The sequence below is a fragment of the Petromyzon marinus genome, assembly GCF_048934315.1.
Source record: "Petromyzon marinus isolate PM22_M1 ecotype Great Lakes invasive population chromosome 78 unlocalized genomic scaffold, UKy_Petmar_22M1.pri1.0 chr78_unloc.1, whole genome shotgun sequence".
NCBI classification, from domain to species: Eukaryota; Metazoa; Chordata; class Hyperoartia; order Petromyzontiformes; family Petromyzontidae; genus Petromyzon; species Petromyzon marinus.
In genome coordinates this window covers 3,500,087-3,517,823 of record NW_027422625.1, presented here as the reverse complement: position 1 = coordinate 3,517,823, position 17,737 = coordinate 3,500,087, and the positions used below count along the sequence as shown (strand labels likewise).

The window sequence follows — 17,737 nt, the reverse complement described above, 5'->3', positions numbered from 1 at the left end:
GGCATGAGTGACGTCACGCTCAAGGGCGCGGTGGACGGGGTGGGGTGAACACCTTGGTGACATTACGTCAATAGCGAGGTACACCTCCCCCTGGCGTTTCACGCCGATGAGGTAATGCTGAGTGGTGACGTCACAGAACGTGGTTGGAGTTTAAGTTGATTTAGATTCATTTTCCATTGCTCCCTCCCTTGAACAGAGACCCCTTGGGTGTGTGAGCTCAGCAACAACGTGGACATTATTGTGTACACACACACAGTGTGTACACTGTGTGTGTGTACACTGTGTGTGTGTACACTGTGTGTGTGTGTACACAATGTGTGTACACACTGTGTGTACACTGTGTGTGTGTGTACACAGTGTGTGTACACAGTGTGTGTGTACACTGTGTGTGTGTGCACAGTGTGTGTGCACAGTGTGTGTGTACACCGTGTGTACACTGTGTGTGTACACTGTGTGTGTGTGTACACTGTGTGTGTGTACACTGTGTGTGTACAGTGTGTGTGTGTGTGTGTACACTGTGTGTGTACACTGTGTGTGTACTGTGTGTGTACACTGTGTGTGTGTGTACACTGTGTGTGTGCACAGTGTGTATACACTGTGTGTGTGTGTACACTGTGTGTGTGTGTATACTGTGTGTGTGTATACACTGTGTGTGTACACTGTGTGTGTGTGTGCACAGTGTGTGTACACTGTGTATGTGTACACAGTGTGTGTACACAGTGTGTGTGTACACTGTGTGTGTGTGTACACTGTGTGTACACTGTGTGTGTGTGTGCACAGTGTGTGTGCAGTGTGTGTACACTGTGTGTGTACACTGTGTGTGTGCACTGTGTGTGTGTGTGTATACACTGTGTGTGTGTATACACTGTGTGTGTGTGTACACTGTGTGTGTGTGTGCACAATGTACACACACACAGTGTGTGTACACTGTGTGTGTGTACACTGTGTGTGTGTACACTGTGTGTGTGTACACAGTGTGTGTGTACACAGTGTGTGTACACAGTGTGTGTACACTGTGTGTGTGTGTGTGCACAGTGTGTGTACACTGTGTGTGTACACTGTGTGTGTACACTGTGTGTGTGTGTACACTGTGTGTGTACACTGTGTGTGTGTACACTGTGTGTGTACACTGTGTGTACACTGTGTGTGTACACTGTGTGTGTGTGTACACTGTGTGTGTGTACACTGTGTGTGTGTATACTGTGGTGGGCACAGTCATTTCAGTCAGTCGACCAATGACATCTTTTCATCAATTTATTATTTTCCAATTTTTTTTGTATTCTACCTACGTGACTTCACCGACAGAACCAAGAATATAAATGTTCATCAGCTGCGCCACGCTGTGTGGGAGCTCCCTGGCCTGTCGCTCCGCACGAAGCTGCGTGGAGCCGTCTGGAAGGAAGTTCTCTCAGGCTGACCCCCCCAATGCCTCCACGCAGATTGAGGCGAGCCGAGTGGAGGCGAATTCTATTTTGACTTGAAACTTTCGTGACTGCAGGAATTAATATTCTTGGTTCTTTCGGTAAAGTCACTTAAATAGAACAAAATGACAATTTAAATAAAAAAAATTTGTGTTTTCTATTTACGTGACTTTACCGAAAGAACCAAGAATATTGTAGCACATTCGCTATTTACTGCAGAGGTTCACGGTTCAAATGCGACAGGCACACCTGGCTACCCCAGTAACAATCACCACAATATGCGCAGTCTGCTTCACGGCAGCTGTAAAACATAGCGCTGTGTCATTCACAACGCACAGGTCATTGCATGTTGGTGCCACGGTCAAAACTGTGGCAATTCCAAACATTATCCAGAAACTACACAAGAGAGATGGCGCGTCAATGATCGCCCCCTACCGACAGACTCATGTCCACGTGCAGGCCGGTGCAGGGCCACCTTGTGCCACACAGGGGCAGCTGCCACTTAGGGAGGGGTCCTTCGATTGTTTGAGATGAGATTCGATACGAGACACCGAGTTGCCGAGGCAGTTAGGCAAGCGACTTATGAGTGCAAATATGATGTTGGTAACGTAGTGAATGCTTGGGAGCTTCATTGTCTCTCGCTCCTGCTGACAGATGTACCCAGCCCACAGCTCCACAGCTACCAGCCGCTCCTACTGTGCAGGTTCGGCTACGTATGGTGCGAAATAAGTTCAATGTACACACAGAGACTCGGAGCAAGTTTGAGTCGCGTGTAGTTGTGGGCGCATGTTGCTACTGACAGTAGTTGAACACGGTTGGAAAGACGCTGATAGAGACACACACAGAGACTGACAAGTGAGAGGTGGACAGACACAGACAAGAGGAACACAGAAAGAAAGATACAGAGACGACAGAGACACAGTCAGCGAGAGAGAGACACAGAGGGGAACAGAGACACAGACGGACAGAGAGATGTTGAATCGAACAAACTTAACTCGCTCCATTGAAAGTTTCCTCGATCTTTGCCCATCCCCGGAAGTCGTTCTAGTTAATATTTATTTCATTGTGTGTGGTGTGTACGTGTAAGCAACGTGGGATCTCGATGTACGAGGATATGAACAAGATCAGCAGACAAGACGTCTTTCATACACTTTGCATCTTTGAGTAAAGTCACGTAGGTAGAAAAATAAAATAATAATAAATAAATCACGACGTTTCGATCGCAACACGAGCGGTCGTCCTCAGGCGAAAACATCCAAACATTGTCGCGTCAGAAGTCACGTGAGCTATGGCACGTGACAAATATAAGGTGACCCCCCCCCCCCCCCCCGTCCGTGACTCGACCCGCTCAGCTGAGCATTGTTTTAATGTGGTGGGCTCACGCGAAATTGATTTCTGTAAGATGAAGGTACTTTGAAAACCCACTGACTATATTCTTTTAGAAAGAGATTTTTACCCTTTTATCTGGCACGAAAACTAACACCTTTATACAAGGGATCATGTTTGCAATAACCACAACACAAGCAGTCAAAATGCAAACAAAAAGAAACAACTCTGATAATGACATGCACTGTCTTAGAATTTGATTGGTCCACACCCGAGACGGCTTTTCTTAGAGCCTAGTCTCCACTGGTGTTGGACCAGAAGACGCCAAAAGGCATACAACTCAAAAACAGCGCACTATCAGAGTATTGAGAGCTCGGGGTAAGCATTTAGACTGGGACCTCCTTTGCCAGTAGCAAGATATAATAACCACAACACAAGCAAATTGCTTGTGTTGTGGTTATTTCACACATGATCCCTTGTATAAAGGTGTCAGTTTTTGTGCCAGATAAAAGGGTAAAAACGTATTACTATATCTTGCTACTGGCAAAGGTCTCATAGTCTGGTTGAGGCAACGTGTTTATTATAACAACTCTTTCGAACTCGGCTCTACACACTACTGTAACACGAATGGGTACGGCCCCTACCACGACGAAAGCCTCCGGGAGTGACAGCCTCCCTTCTATCGCAGCCTGCACACTCCGGGCTCTGCTACCCACGGGTCCCTTAGCCCGGCGTAAAGGGAAGACTGGACGACCCGTCCCAGCCAGGGTACGGGAGCTCACCTCTGGTCCGCTACAACCCGGCTCTAACAAGAGCCTCGCTTGAGGGTCCCCGGGTGCTGGTCCAGTCTTCAGGTCTTCGGATGTCTTCAGGCTTGAGTTGGTGAACACTGCCTGGACCGTCCAGAGGGCCGGGCTTTTAACCCCAGGTCGGGGTCACCCCTCCCCTCCTGACCCCCCCCCCCTCCTAGAACCTTCTGGAAGGTCTTATCTTAAGGGACCTTAGGGACGGGTGGGGGGTCAGGGGTGTTAGTCTCCGGTCACAGGGGGGGGGGGGCGGGGGTTTAACCTTTGGTCGACCCCTACGCACCTCGCTCTCTCGGCTGCCCCCTGTTGACCCGTGAACGTGGTGGCAGGTCACCTTACAGCGCCTTGTTATGGCGCTTACGCACAACTTCGTGACTAACGCTGCACGTTCCGTCGTTTTCATGCAGGGGGCGCTACAAACCTTCGCGCCCCCTGCATGAACGACGGAGGTGCAGGGACAGACGTTCCATCGCGTTGGAATCGATCTGCAGACGGCGGTCTTCTCGCACGACCAGCTCTGTGTCACCTCATCTCGATCCCGCGATCCCAACCAGGTGAAAGTCCGCATCGAACCGAACCCCCGGCAAGGCGATCTACTTAACAACGAGAGAAAATTCACACGAAATGTCGTTTTAAATGAATAAGCTTTTAATGAAGAAATACAATCATCTAATTCAAAACATAATACAATTCAAAGTTATTTCAAAACTTCCAAATGGAGCATCAGGTGCTTGCGTGGAGGCGTCGTTCGTGTGCAATTTTTTTTCGTTACTTTCCTGGCCCCAGGCCGTAAATGGTTGTGAGGGGCGCCGCAGGCGGTCAGGCTTCAACCTTTGGTTGTGAACTTCCAGACGTTAAATCAGCAAGGAGCATTTCTAGTCCTAGTTAGACAAAATCTACGTCAACACGTAATACAAAATTATAATTCGTGTTGTCGAGAATGTATCTCCTCTACGTGTAACTAATGAATGATCCGAGTGTGCTCCCTATTTCAAAGACAATGAGTTGCTCCAGAGGGAGATGCTTCCTGAAAACACAAAAATACCTTTTGCCCTGTATCACAAGAACAATGAGTCTCACCTGAGTTGTCTGTACAGGTTACATCCAAAGCACACACTTTGTCCTAACATGACTTATTTCATGTATGACCCTTATTGACAAAATGTTACATGTACGCACACAATCAGACAAGTATTCATTCTAAATTATTGAGTCATTTTAACAAAATTGTATTAAATTTTGATTTAAAGCTTTCGTGACTGCAGTAATTCATATTCTTAGTTTTTTCGGTAAAGTCACGTTGAAGAGAAACAACAAAATAATAAAATATATATAAAACAATAAAAAAATTCTCACGACGTTTCGACCATAACTCAAACGGTCATCTTCAGGTGTGTTGGTTTGCATAAATTTATTTTTAAACGGCGCATTTATTTAATTATAAAAAAACGTTGGCGTCACGCGCAGCGATTTGGCAGTTTGCCCAGGACTAGTCCATCTATTTTTTTTAAAGAGGAGGGGGGAGACGAAATTTTTTATAATGTATGCTGTCTGAAAGCCACTGTAAGCGTGAACAATCAATTAAGAACTGAAATGGTTTATCAAATCTTTCCAATGATTGCTAAGATAGAATCCATCTTCTCGGTTGAAATTGTCTCTGTGCTTGTATATGTGGATAGCCTCATGAACGAATCTCTCATGGAAGCCAGATGGCTTACAAAGAACCTCCGTCTTGGAAAAGTCAATGGCATGTGAGCCTACTGAATTAGAACAATGATCTGCTACGGCCGAGGTGTTGGTCCTACCGTGTTTAAGGTCTGCTTTATGTTCACGAATGCGGTCCGAGACATGGCGTTTGGTTTCTCCAATGTAACTACTACCACAGAGGCAACTTAGTTTGTAGACACCAGGGTATTGTATGTCCGGAATCACATCTTTTACAGACGGAACCAGATCACGGATTTTATGTAATGTGTTAAAACGGACCTGGATCTTGTGTTTATTCAAGATTTTGGAGATCTTTTTTGTGATCCCAGCAATGTAGGGTAAAGTGATGGTTTTGAAAGGCTCCTCAAGAGGGTTCTTCTTCATGGTTTGAGTGATAGCTTTGCGGATTGTATAGTCGGAGTAACCATTAGCCCTAAGAGCTTGGTGTACGTGCTTGAGTTCACTGCTTATGTGTTCCTGGTCGGATATGCATTGGGCTCTATGATACAGAGTCTTGATGAGAGAATTCTTCTGTGATGGATGGTGGTGGGAATCCGGTTTCAGATAAGCATCCGTATGGGTAGCTTTCCTGTAGACAGAGTGGCTCATTGAACCATCAGGTCTCTTTTTAATTAGGACATCCAAAAAAGGTATCTTGCCATCTATTTCGACTTCCATGGTAAATCTGATGGCTGGGTGTATGGAATTGATGTGGTCGAAGAATTGGTCTAGAGCAGGCCGGCCATGTGGCCAGATGACAAAAGTGTCATCCACGTACCTCTTCCATAAGGTTGGGCGCAGAGTGGCAGTCTGGATGGCGTCAGTCTCAAATTTCTCCATGAAATTAAAGAATTACTCGACGATGGTAGTTATACAGAAATAAAAAGAGATCCCACCAACAGCCTCGTCACACAAACCAACAAAATAATTTCTGATTCAACCGCATTAATTGATCAATCTAAACAGTTTTCGTTGAAACCTTCTGCTGCCAGGCCACCAAGATTATACGGCTTACCAAAAATACATAAAGTTGATACACCTCTTCGTCCCATAGTCTCTACTATCAGCTCCCCCACCTACAAACTAGCTCGTTTTTTGTCTGAAATCCTGCGTCCTTTCACTGGAAAGACCACCTCTGCGGTACAAAATTCTACTCATCTGGTATCGACAATCAAGGGTATTTCCCTGTCCCCAGACGACCTGCTTGTCAGTTTTGATGTAGTTTCCTTATTCACCAAGGTTCCTGTACCTGACACCATTGCAATCATTGAAGACTTGGTTCATCAAGGACTAAACACTGAGGTACCCCCCCTGGTGAGACACTGTTTAACCAATACATACTTCACTTGGAATGGAACTTTCTACAAACAAACTGAGGGCACCCCAATGGGCTCCCCCCTTTCTCCAGTTATAGCTAACATTTTCATGGAGAAATTTGAGACTGACGCCATCCAGACTGCCACTCTGCGCCCAACCTTATGGAAGAGGTACGTGGATGACACTTTTGTCATCTGGCCACATGGCCGGCCTGCTCTAGACCAATTCTTCGACCACATCAATTCCATACACCCAGCCATTAGATTTACCATGGAAGTCGAAATAGATGGCAAGATACCTTTTTTGGATGTCCTAATTAAAAAGAGACCTGATGGTTCAATGAGCCACTCTGTCTACAGGAAAGCTACCCATACGGATGCTTATCTGAAACCGGATTCCCACCACCATCCATCACAGAAGAATTCTCTCATCAAGACTCTGTATCATAGAGCCCAATGCATATCCGACCAGGAACACATAAGCAGTGAACTCAAGCACGTACACCAAGCTCTTAGGGCTAATGGTTACTCCGACTATACAATCCGCAAAGCTATCACTCAAACCATGAAGAAGAACCCTCTTGAGGAGCCTTTCAAAACCATCACTTTACCCTACATTGCTGGGATCACAAAAAAGATCTCCAAAATCTTGAATAAACACAAGATCCAGGTCCGTTTCAACACATTACATAAAATCCGTGATCTGGTTCCGTCTGTAAAAGATGTGATTCCGGACATACAATACCCTGGTGTCTACAAACTAAGTTGCCTCTGTGGTAGTAGTTACATTGGAGAAACCAAACGCCATGTCTCGGACCGCATTCGTGAACATAAAGCAGACCTTAAACACGGTAGGACCAACACCTCGGCCGTAGCAGATCATTGTTCTAATTCAGTAGGCTCACATGCCATTGACTTTTCCAAGACGGAGGTTCTTTGTAAGCCATCTGGCTTCCATGAGAGATTCGTTCATGAGGCTATCCACATATACAAGCACAGAGACAATTTCAACCGAGAAGATGGATTCTATCTTAGCAATCATTGGAAAGATTTGATAAACCATTTCAGTTCTTAATTGATTGTTCACGCTTACAGTGGCTTTCAGACAGCATACATTATAAAAAATTTCGTCTCCCCCCTCCTCTTTTAAAAAAAATAGATGGACTAGTCCTGGGCAAACTGCCAAATCGCTGCGCGTGACGCCAACGTTTTTTTTTATAATTAAATAAATGCGCCGTTTAAAAATAAATTTATGCAAACCAACACACCTGAAGATGACCGTTTGAGTTATGGTCGAAACGTCGTGAGAATTTTTTATTGTTTTATATATATTTTATTATTTTGTTGTTTCCCTTCAACGTGACTTTACCGAAAAAACTAAGAATAAAAATTGTATTACTGCACTGAATTATGCTGTATCAGGTTACATCGTATTAACAAGAAGATATTTTAAAAAATACGCACCGTCTGCTTAACAGTGTATGTACAACATACTATTGTCATTCTAAACGAGTAGGCCATTGGATGCTGGCGTCTGGGTCAAAATGTATCAAATTCTAAACATTACCTACAAACTCCACAACTGAGATGCCACATCAACCATCGCCCCCTACTGACAGGCTCTTGTCCACATGCAGGCCGGTGCAGGGCCACCACCTTGTGCCACACAGGGGCAGCTGCTACTTGGGGATGCTCTTCGAGTGTTTGAGACGAGGTACGATACAAAACTCCGAATTGCCAGAGGCGATTAAGCAAGCACCATATAAATGGAATTATTAGACTAGTGAATGCTTGGGAGCTTACTGCCTCTCGCTTCTGGTTAGAGATCTACCCAACCCACAGTTCCACAAAGACTGGCAGCTCTTACCCTGCAGGTTGCACCTAGGAATTGAGTGTTCAACTTCACATTCATGTCATTAATGGGCTGTGACAAAGGTGCATCTATTGGAGCGACATCGTCTCAAGCTTACACATCTACCGGGTCTCCATTTGACTTTGTATTGTCTCGGAGGAAGTCCACCCACACTTCCACTTCCACAAACTGCTGGGAGTTGCCTCGCTCTGCCTCACAGTCAGAATTCTCCTCCTGCTTCACGTTGCCTCCATCGATGTGAAGGTCCGATTTTGGAGTTGAATCTTCATCTTCACATTTTACCTTCACTTCTTCGCTCTTCACCAACACTTCTTCATATTTCACCTTCACCTCTTCATGTTTCACCTCGATCCCTTTAAAAGTGTCCAAGCTGGGATTTTCTTCCAGTTCTTGTTTCATGAGGGATTGGCTCATTGCGGCACTTTGACTTTCACAAGCTGATTTCAAACTCCACTCCTTGTGGATCTTCTGATGCTTTTGAGATCTCTGGTGTACATGAAGATTTGATGAATGTGCAAATGCCTTCCCACACACACTGCACTTGAAGGATTTTTCTCGCGTGTGTGTTCTCTGGTGTTTTTTTAAGAGTAGATGAACGTGCAAACGCCTTCCCACACACACTGCACAAGAAGGGTTTCTCTCCTGTGTGTGTTCTCTGGTGCCGTGTCAAATGTTCAGTACGATCCGTGCTGTATGCACAACGGTCGCATTGATGCCTTTTTGCACCGAGCTGCGCCGAGTGCCTTTGCTCCATCAGACAAATTCTGCAGAGGAAGCAACAGAGGAAGCGTCAGCTGCAGACAGAAAAAAAATATCCACACAATCTACACATCAGTATCGATGCACAGAGGAATGCATACACACAGTAACACATGACTTACACGTCTATATATTCATGATATAGTGAAAAAGTGTCCCAAATTCATCACACGGGCTGTTATGGCACACAATGAGAGGGCTAATGGTCATAAACGTGCCTGGAAGCCCTCGTATCTTCAAAATGAATGTTAACCCAAAACTCCAAGCACACAATTTCAGTTGTTTTGCTTGAAAAGGAATATTTATGAAAGCTAAATTCACATGACATAGCAAAGGGTGTTGAAAATAATACTATTTGTGTTATGCAGAAATGCATAAATGAATGTTCAATCACAACTTAGAGGTGTGAAGCCAGGCACAGATGTCCTTGAATGCTGGGATGAACAGTTCCGACTTCAGCTGCACGTGTGCTGTGATAACTTCCTGACTCCATTCTTACAAAGACTTTAATGCAAATACAAACTTGACCCTGTCACACACTCAGAGGTGGAGCCAGGATTTTCAGGTAGATGGGGCAACCCCTTCAGCAATGAAAATTTTTGGGAGTTGTTAGTAAGTAAGGAGTTGTTAGTAAGGAGTTGTTGGTAAGTAAGGAGTTGTTAGTAAGTAAGGACTTGTCCCTTGCTTTTGATTCAACGCGGGTGATCGGCATCGCGCTCGCTGAAGGTGTTTGTCATCAGGGAAGTCGTGTACTGTATACGCAACTGCGCACAATTCTGTGAGTCGTTTGTAACTGCTTTGCCGTTAATTATTGCCAATTATGGAGTCCCTGGCACGTAATAACATGTCACACGGTGGCAGTGGGGGTCGCAAAATGCTGATTTATCTATATATATAAAAGGGAAATGTGTGGATACGTGTGACTGTTCAAAATGTTTAGCAAACTTCCCAAGAGGCTACACACTTGAAATTTGGCATGTGGCGAGGTTCCATACTGTACACAATGTAAAAAGTATAAAAATAAACTTTGGCATTTTGGGGGAGGGGTGGGGGAAATGACCATGGAGTGTGTGACGTCAACCCGCAACACACCTGAGTTAAGCGCTCTGCAATGCTTACCCCTTCCATATGCCTCTTCGCGGGCCGTACTTCTAGAGCTGTTAACAGCGTGCCGGGAGATTTTAGGTGGCGCTTCGCTCCTGGCCGATGAAGCCATTGGCTTCTCGGAGTCTCAATACAAATCCGTGCGAAGAACAGGTACAACAGCTATCTTAAATATAAGGCAGAAATTACATCAGCTTGTTTGTGTGAAGCAGCAAAACCTCTCCAACGCTGAGCTCTGGCGTCATGAAATTTTCACAGCTTCTGCTGTTTGGAATTTCTAAGTGAACGCGACTATTTTCAGCTCGCTACGTCATTCCCTTCCTGAGTGGCCAAAATCGACCTCACGTAGAAGTGGGTTAAGGTTGAATTTCCTTGAGTGAAAACATCCGATTTAGGAAACCTGATTTGTTTCTGCTTTTTTCTTTCTTGCAAGCATCGATTTTTTCAGGGTTTTTCAGTGAAAGATAAGGGAATATGAAATTTGAAATTTATCCAAAACAAGAATCTGAGTCCTGGGCGAAGCCGGGAGTGAAGCTATTTACTAATAAACCCCAATGATCCTATCAAAATTAGGGATTTCAATCGGATTGTTGGGGGGGCACGTGCCACCCCACCCCCACTGGCTCCACCACTGTCACACACTGGCATGGTTCACAGGTGGTGGTGTGTCCAGACCCATGCCTGGCCACCTTCACCTGCTCAGTATTAATGGTTCCTCACCCCACCAAGTAATTCATTGAGGATCAATCAACACAGTCGAAGCTGCGTGTCTTTCTCTCTCTCCCCGTGGTTGTGTGGATTTCCTTCCCAATACCCGGGTTTCCCCTCCACATGTAGAGTGTGAACACCACCATGCATCTAGAGTGAATACCACCACACGTCTAGAGTGAACACCGCCACGCGTCTAGAGTGAACACCACCACGCGTCTAGAGTGAACACGGCCACGCGTCTAGAGTGAACACCGCCACGCGTCTAGAGTGAACACCACCATGTTGTTGACAAGCCCCACCTGGTTGTTGTTGTTGTGGGCAGGTCGCTTCTGAAAACAAGAGCGGTACAGCAGCTCAACGCGGGCGTGGCCTGGTAAAAAAATAAAAAAAACTGTGAATATTTAAAACAAAACAAAGTTACAGAGTAGCGAGGCAGGTGAAGAGAAATTTAAACTAAAGCAAGATACTCTTTGGTTCTTTCGGTAAAGTCACGTAGAAAAAATAAAGAAGTGAAATAATAGTTTCAGTTTCATTTATTTGGTATAGCCCTGTGAGCCATTCGGCTCTTGAATCGGGTGCAACTGCAACAATCAAAAAACTTAAACATGAACAAGAAAACATCTTGAAGTGACAATGTGACTCTGTAAACAGAAAATCCAGGGGAAAACAGCAAAATATTCCACAAAAAGCACCGTACACCATCGCTGTATGCAAATAGCATACAACGTTTCGATTGCAACACAAGCAATCATCATCAGGTACAAGTGATAGAGAAAAAAACCTAGTAAACTTAGAAACGTAATGCAATACAACACAGAGAGTCGGCTAACGTAACAGTCAACAACACCCCACCTGGTTGATAACGTTCTTCTAAAGATTGCTCAATTTGAGAGAGAGGCAAAACACAGACACGGAGACACGTAGACAGAGAGAGATAACACAGAGACACACAAAGAGAGACACACACATAGGCACACAGAGAAACAACGCCTCTGTGTCGAGGCCTTAAATAAAGAGAGAGGGAGGGTAGAGAAGTTAGCAAGTCAATGCAAGGCCGTAGCCATGGAGTCAACATTGGGGGGGACCAAATCTTCCAGGGGGTCTGGGAACCCCCCCCCAGAAAAAAATGTAAATTTGAAAACTTATTTCCTGCCATTTCCTGCGTAAAATATTAACAAATTTCACTAACACATGGGATGGATTTTGTATTATTTGATACAATCATGTCTAATATTGAATTACATTGCTCTGTTTTTACTTTTTTAACTTTTCTTCTTTCATAGTATGTAATGGCAGAGATTAGGGATTCATAAAGTACAACGCAATCATATAAACAGAAATCTATGCATTGTTATATGAAGACAAGTCCAGATTTTGTGGCCAAGGTTTAGCAAATTGTTGTTTTTATTAACATAGCATAGCAATTATTATTTAGAAAACATTTTTATAGCAATATTATATATTGTATATTGCTATAGCAATATATTGGGGGGGGGGAGGACATTTTGAGCATATTTGATAATTGGGAGGGTTGTGTCCCCCAATATATATAATTATTATTATAATATATTATAATTATTATAATATATTATAATTACGGCCTTGTGTCAATGAGAGATTTGGAGCTTTGGTAACTGCAGTAAATAATAATAACACGAGGACACACACACACAGAGAGAGAGAAAGCACACTTAATCAAACAAACTGAGTACATCTTCTTTGGTTCTTTCGGTAAAGTCACGTAGAATGAGAATAAAATAATAAATTGATAAAATAAAATAACACAATAATATTCTCACGACGTTTCGGCCACAACACAAGCGGCCTTCATCAGGTGAAGGGACGAGACTGTCTGGTAGGACAGTGCTGGAGTGAAAGAACCACGTTCAGATCACGACCTTTAAGCTGTGTGAGAGGAAACAAAGCACCTTGACAAAGGAATTAGCATAGAATTTAGCATTGAAATGGCTGAGTGATTAGCTTGTGACTGGTCACAGAAATAGCTATGTTAAAAGTTAAAGCATACACATCCGCAGTCACAAGCTAATCACTCAGCCATTTCAATGCTAAATTCTATGCTAATTCCTTTGTCAAGGCGCTTTGTTTCCTCTCACACAGCTTAAAGGTCGTGATCTGAACGTGGCTCTTTCACTCCAGCGCTGTCCTACCAGACAGTCTCGTCCCTTCACCTGATGAAGGCCTCTTGTGTTGTGGCCGAAACGTCGTGAGAATATTATTGTTATTTTATTTTATCAATTTATTATTTTATTCTCATTCTACGTGACTTTACCGAAAGAACCAAAGAAGATGAATCATTGCAGTCACGAAAGCTTTAAATCGAAACTGAGTACAATTACGAAATCTAATGCAATGCAACACAGAGAGTCGGTCAACACACAAGTAACGCATAGCCTGGTTGATTACTTTCTTTCGAAGATTGCTCAACTAAGCGAGAGAATTGAAGCAAACGCGATCAGGCGAGAGTAGGAGGCAAGACGCCACGTGCTTAGGCCCAGCGCTGTAAAGTTCCAACCTGGACATCGCTTCCAAGCTCGCTGCTACTCAATTGACATCCCTACGAGAGAGAGCGAGGCTCTACCTCGGTAAACAACAACAAACACCACCACAAACACAACAACCACCACAACAACCACCACAAACACAACAACCACCACAACCGCGATGAGAATTTCTCACCTCGGATTTCAGTTTACGCGCGGAGCGGCAGATTCCAGTTACCTCGTGACGTCACGCGGCAGGAGGCGGTGACATGACGTCACTTGCGGGGAACAAGACACTCCCCACCCACAATGAGCGGTTCTGTAAATTAAATAATTTATGTTAATGAGCCTGGCCCATAAGTGGAGGGATGGGGCGTGGGTGCCAAACTCGTCGCAATAAACTCGCGACAGCTTTCACGAATACATTATGTTAATGAGGATTGTACTTGAACAGGATTGTACTTGAACAGATAACGAAAGCGACCCAGGCATGAGTGACGTCACGCTCAAGGGCGCGGTGGACGGGGTGGGGTGAACACCTTGGTGACATTACGTCACTAGCGAGGTACACCTCCCCCTGGCGTTTCACGCCGATGAGGTAATGCTGAGTGGTGACGTCACAGAACGTGGTTGGAGTTTAAGTTGATTTAGATTCATTTTCCATTGCTCCCTCCCTTGAACAGAGACCCCTTGGGTGTGTGAGCTCAGCAACAACGTGGACATTATTGTGTACACACACACAGTGTGTACACTGTGTGTGTGTACACTGTGTGTGTGTACACTGTGTGTGTGTGTACACAATGTGTGTGTGTACACACTGTGTGTACACTGTGTGTGTGTGTACACTGTGTATGTGTACAGTGTGTGTACACTGTGTGTGTGCACAGTGTGTGTGTACACAGTGTGTGTACACAGTGTGTGTGTACACTGTGTGTGTGCACAGTGTGTGTGCACAGTGTGTGTGTACACCGTGTGTACACTGTGTGTGTACACTGTGTTTGTACACTGTGTGTGTACACTGTGTGTGTGCACTGTGTGTGTGTGTGCACAGTGTGTGTGCACAGTGTGTGTGTACACCGTGTGTACACTGTGTGTGTACACTGTGTTTGTACACAGTGTGTGTACACTGTGTGTGTACACTGTGTGTGTGTGTACACTGTGTGTACACTGTGTGTGTACACACACACTGTGTGTACACTGTGTGTGTGTACACTGTGTGTGTGTACACTGTGTGTGTGTGCACAGTGTGTGTACACTGTGTGTGTGTACACAGTGTGTGTACACTGTGTGTGTACACTGTGTGTGTGTGTATACTGTGTGTGTGTGTACACTGTGTGTGTGTGCACAGTGTGTGTACACTGTGTGTGTGTGCACAGTGTGTGTACACTGTGTGTGTGTACACAGTGTGTGTACACTGTGTGTGTACACTGTGTGTGTGTGTATACTGTGTGTGTGTGTGTACACTGTGTGTGTGTGCACAGTGTGTGTACACTGTGTGTGTGTACACAGTGTGTGTACACTGTGTGTGTACACTGTGTGTGTGTGTACACTGTGTGTGTGTACACTGTGTGTGTGTGCACAGTGTGTGTACACTGTGTGTGTACACTGTGTGTGTATACTGTGGTGGGCACAGTTATCTCAGTCAGTCGACCAATGGCATCTTTTCATCAATTTATTATTTTCAATTTTTTTTTGTTTTCTACCTACGTGACTTCACCGACAGAACCAAGAATATAAATGTTCATCAGCTGCGCCACGCTGTGTGGGAGCTCCCTGGCCTGTCGCTCCGCACGAAGCTGCGTGGAGCCGTCTGGAAGGAAGTTCTCTCAGGCTGACCCCCCCAACGCCTCCACGCAGATTGAGGCGAGCCGAGTGGAGGCGAATTCTATTTTGACTTGAAACTTTCGTGACTGCAGGAATTAATATTCTTGGTTCTTTCGGTAAAGTCACTTAAATAGAACAAAATGACAATTTAAATAAAAAATAAAAAAATTGTGTTTTCTATTTACGTGACTTTACCGAAAGAACCAAGAATATTGTAGCACATTCGCTATTTACTGCAGAGGTTCACGGTTCAAATGCGACAGGCACACCTGGCTACCCCAGTAACAATCACCACGATATGCGCAGTCTGCTTCACGGCAGCTGTAAAACATAGCGCTGTGTCATTCACAACGCACAGGTCATTGCATGTTGGTGTCACGGTCAACATTGTGGCAATTCCAAACATTATCCAGAAACTACACAAGGGAGATGGCACGTCAATGATCGCCCCCTACCGACAGACTCATGTCCACGTGCAGGCCGGTGCAGGGCCACCTTGTGCCACACAGGGGCAGCTGCCACTTAGGGAGGGGTCCTTCGATTGTTTGAGATGAGATTCGATACGAGACACCGAGTTGCCGAGGCAGTTAGGCAAGCGACTTATGAGTGCAAATATGATGTTGGTAACGTAGTGAATGCTTGGGAGCTTCATTGTCTCTCGCTCCTGCTGACAGATGTACCCAGCCCACAGCTCCACAGCTACCAGCCGCTCCTACTGTGCAGGTTTGGCTACGTACTGTGCGAAATAAGTTCAATGTACACACAGAGACTCGGAGCAAGTTTGAGTCGCGTGTAGTTGTGGGCGCATGTTGCTACTGACAGTAGTTGAACACGGTTGGAAAGACGCTGATAGAGACACACACAGAGACTGACAAGAGAGAGGTGGACAGACACAGACAAGAGGAACACAGAAAGAAAGATACAGAGACGACAGAGACACAGTCAGCGAGAGAGAGAGACACAGAGGGGAACAGAGACACAGACGGACAGAGAGATGTTGAATCAAACAAACTTAACTCGCTCCATTGAAAGAGATTCCTCAATCTTTCCCCATCCCCGGAAGTCGTTCTAGATTCTATTTATTTCATTGTGTGTGGTGTGTACGTGTAAGCAATGTGGGATATCGATGTACACAGATATGAACAAGATCAGCAGACAAGACGTCTTCCATACTCTTTGGTTCTTTTGGTAAAGTCACGCAGGTAGAAAAAATAAATTAAAATAATAAATCACGACGTTTCGAGCGGTCGTCCTCAGGCGAAAACATCCAGACATTGTCGCGGCAGAAGTCACGTGAGCTATGTCACGTGACTAAGATAAGGTGACCCCCCGCCCGCACCGTGGCTCGCCCCGCGTCTCGAGTGAACACCGCCACGCTGTTGACGAGCCTCACCTTGTGTGGTGGGCAGGTCGCTTCTGAAAACAAGAGCGGTGTAGCAGCTCAACGCGGGAGTGGCCTGGTAAAAAACAAAGAATACAACACTGTGTGAATATGCAAAGTGTCAAAGTAGTGAGCCAGGTCAAGACAAATTTAACTTAAGAGAATGGAAGCGAATGCAATCAGGCGAGGGCAGGAGGCAAGGCCCCGCGTGGCTAGGCCCTGCGCTGTAAAGTTCCAACCTGGACATCGTTTCCAAGCTCGCTGCTACTCAATTGACATCCCTACGAGAGAGAGAGCGAGGCTATACCTCGGGAAACAACAACAAGCACCATAACCACCACAACCACCACAACAACCACCATCACAACCACCACAACAACCACCATCACAACCACCACAACCGCGATGAGAATTTCTCACCTCGGATTTCAGTTCACGCGCGGAGTGGAAACTTCCGGTTACCTCGTGACGTCACGCGTCAGGAGGTGACGGGACGTCACTTCCGGAGTACAAGTCACACCCCTCCCACATCAAGCGGCTCCTCAACTTGAATAAATTATTCTAATTGGACCGGCCCATACCTGGAGGTGACGTCACGCTCAAGAGCGCGGTGGTCGAGGGTGAGGCGAATACCTTGGTGACATGACGTCTCTAGCGAGGCCCACCGCCCCCTCGCGTTTGACGCCGATGAGGTCACGCTTAGCGGTGACGTCCGAGAGCGGGGTCAGAGTTCAAGTTTGTTGACGGAAGGGGAGCGGCAGTGACGTAGTGAGCGCTCCACTCCCGACCAGCCGAGTTCCATTCCCGCTCGTGGCCAACACCGCCAGTGACGATTTTCTGAACCGGTCCTGAGCCTCCCCTACGTCGACTCAGCCTCAAACGAGTACCCCGGTGCAGTGTGTAAACATCGCCACTAGGGAGACAAAGGCGGCCGGGCGTGGTGCTGGCCACCCACCCCCTCGTGTGCCGTCCCACCCTTAATAGGTGCTCGCTAACATCACTTGCCGC

The 17,737-nt window shown here is 45.6% G+C and overlaps 1 long non-coding RNA gene across 2 annotated transcripts; it reads right to left on the bottom strand.

The window, feature by feature from the left end:
- Positions 1–11,319: 11,319 nt before the first annotated feature.
- On the bottom strand, positions 11,320–17,225 carry LOC142908300 (uncharacterized). 2 transcript variants are annotated; one of them, XR_012931670.1, is made up of 4 exons: positions 17,150–17,225; positions 16,742–16,805; positions 13,721–13,843; positions 11,320–11,393 (listed from the first exon to the last, which is right to left on the bottom strand). It is a non-coding gene; the product is annotated as an uncharacterized LOC142908300 (long non-coding RNA). The 2 variants fall into 2 exon arrangements; XR_012931669.1 differs by lacking the exon at positions 17,150–17,225 and adding an exon at positions 16,969–17,121.
- Positions 17,226–17,737: the final 512 nt, after the last annotated feature.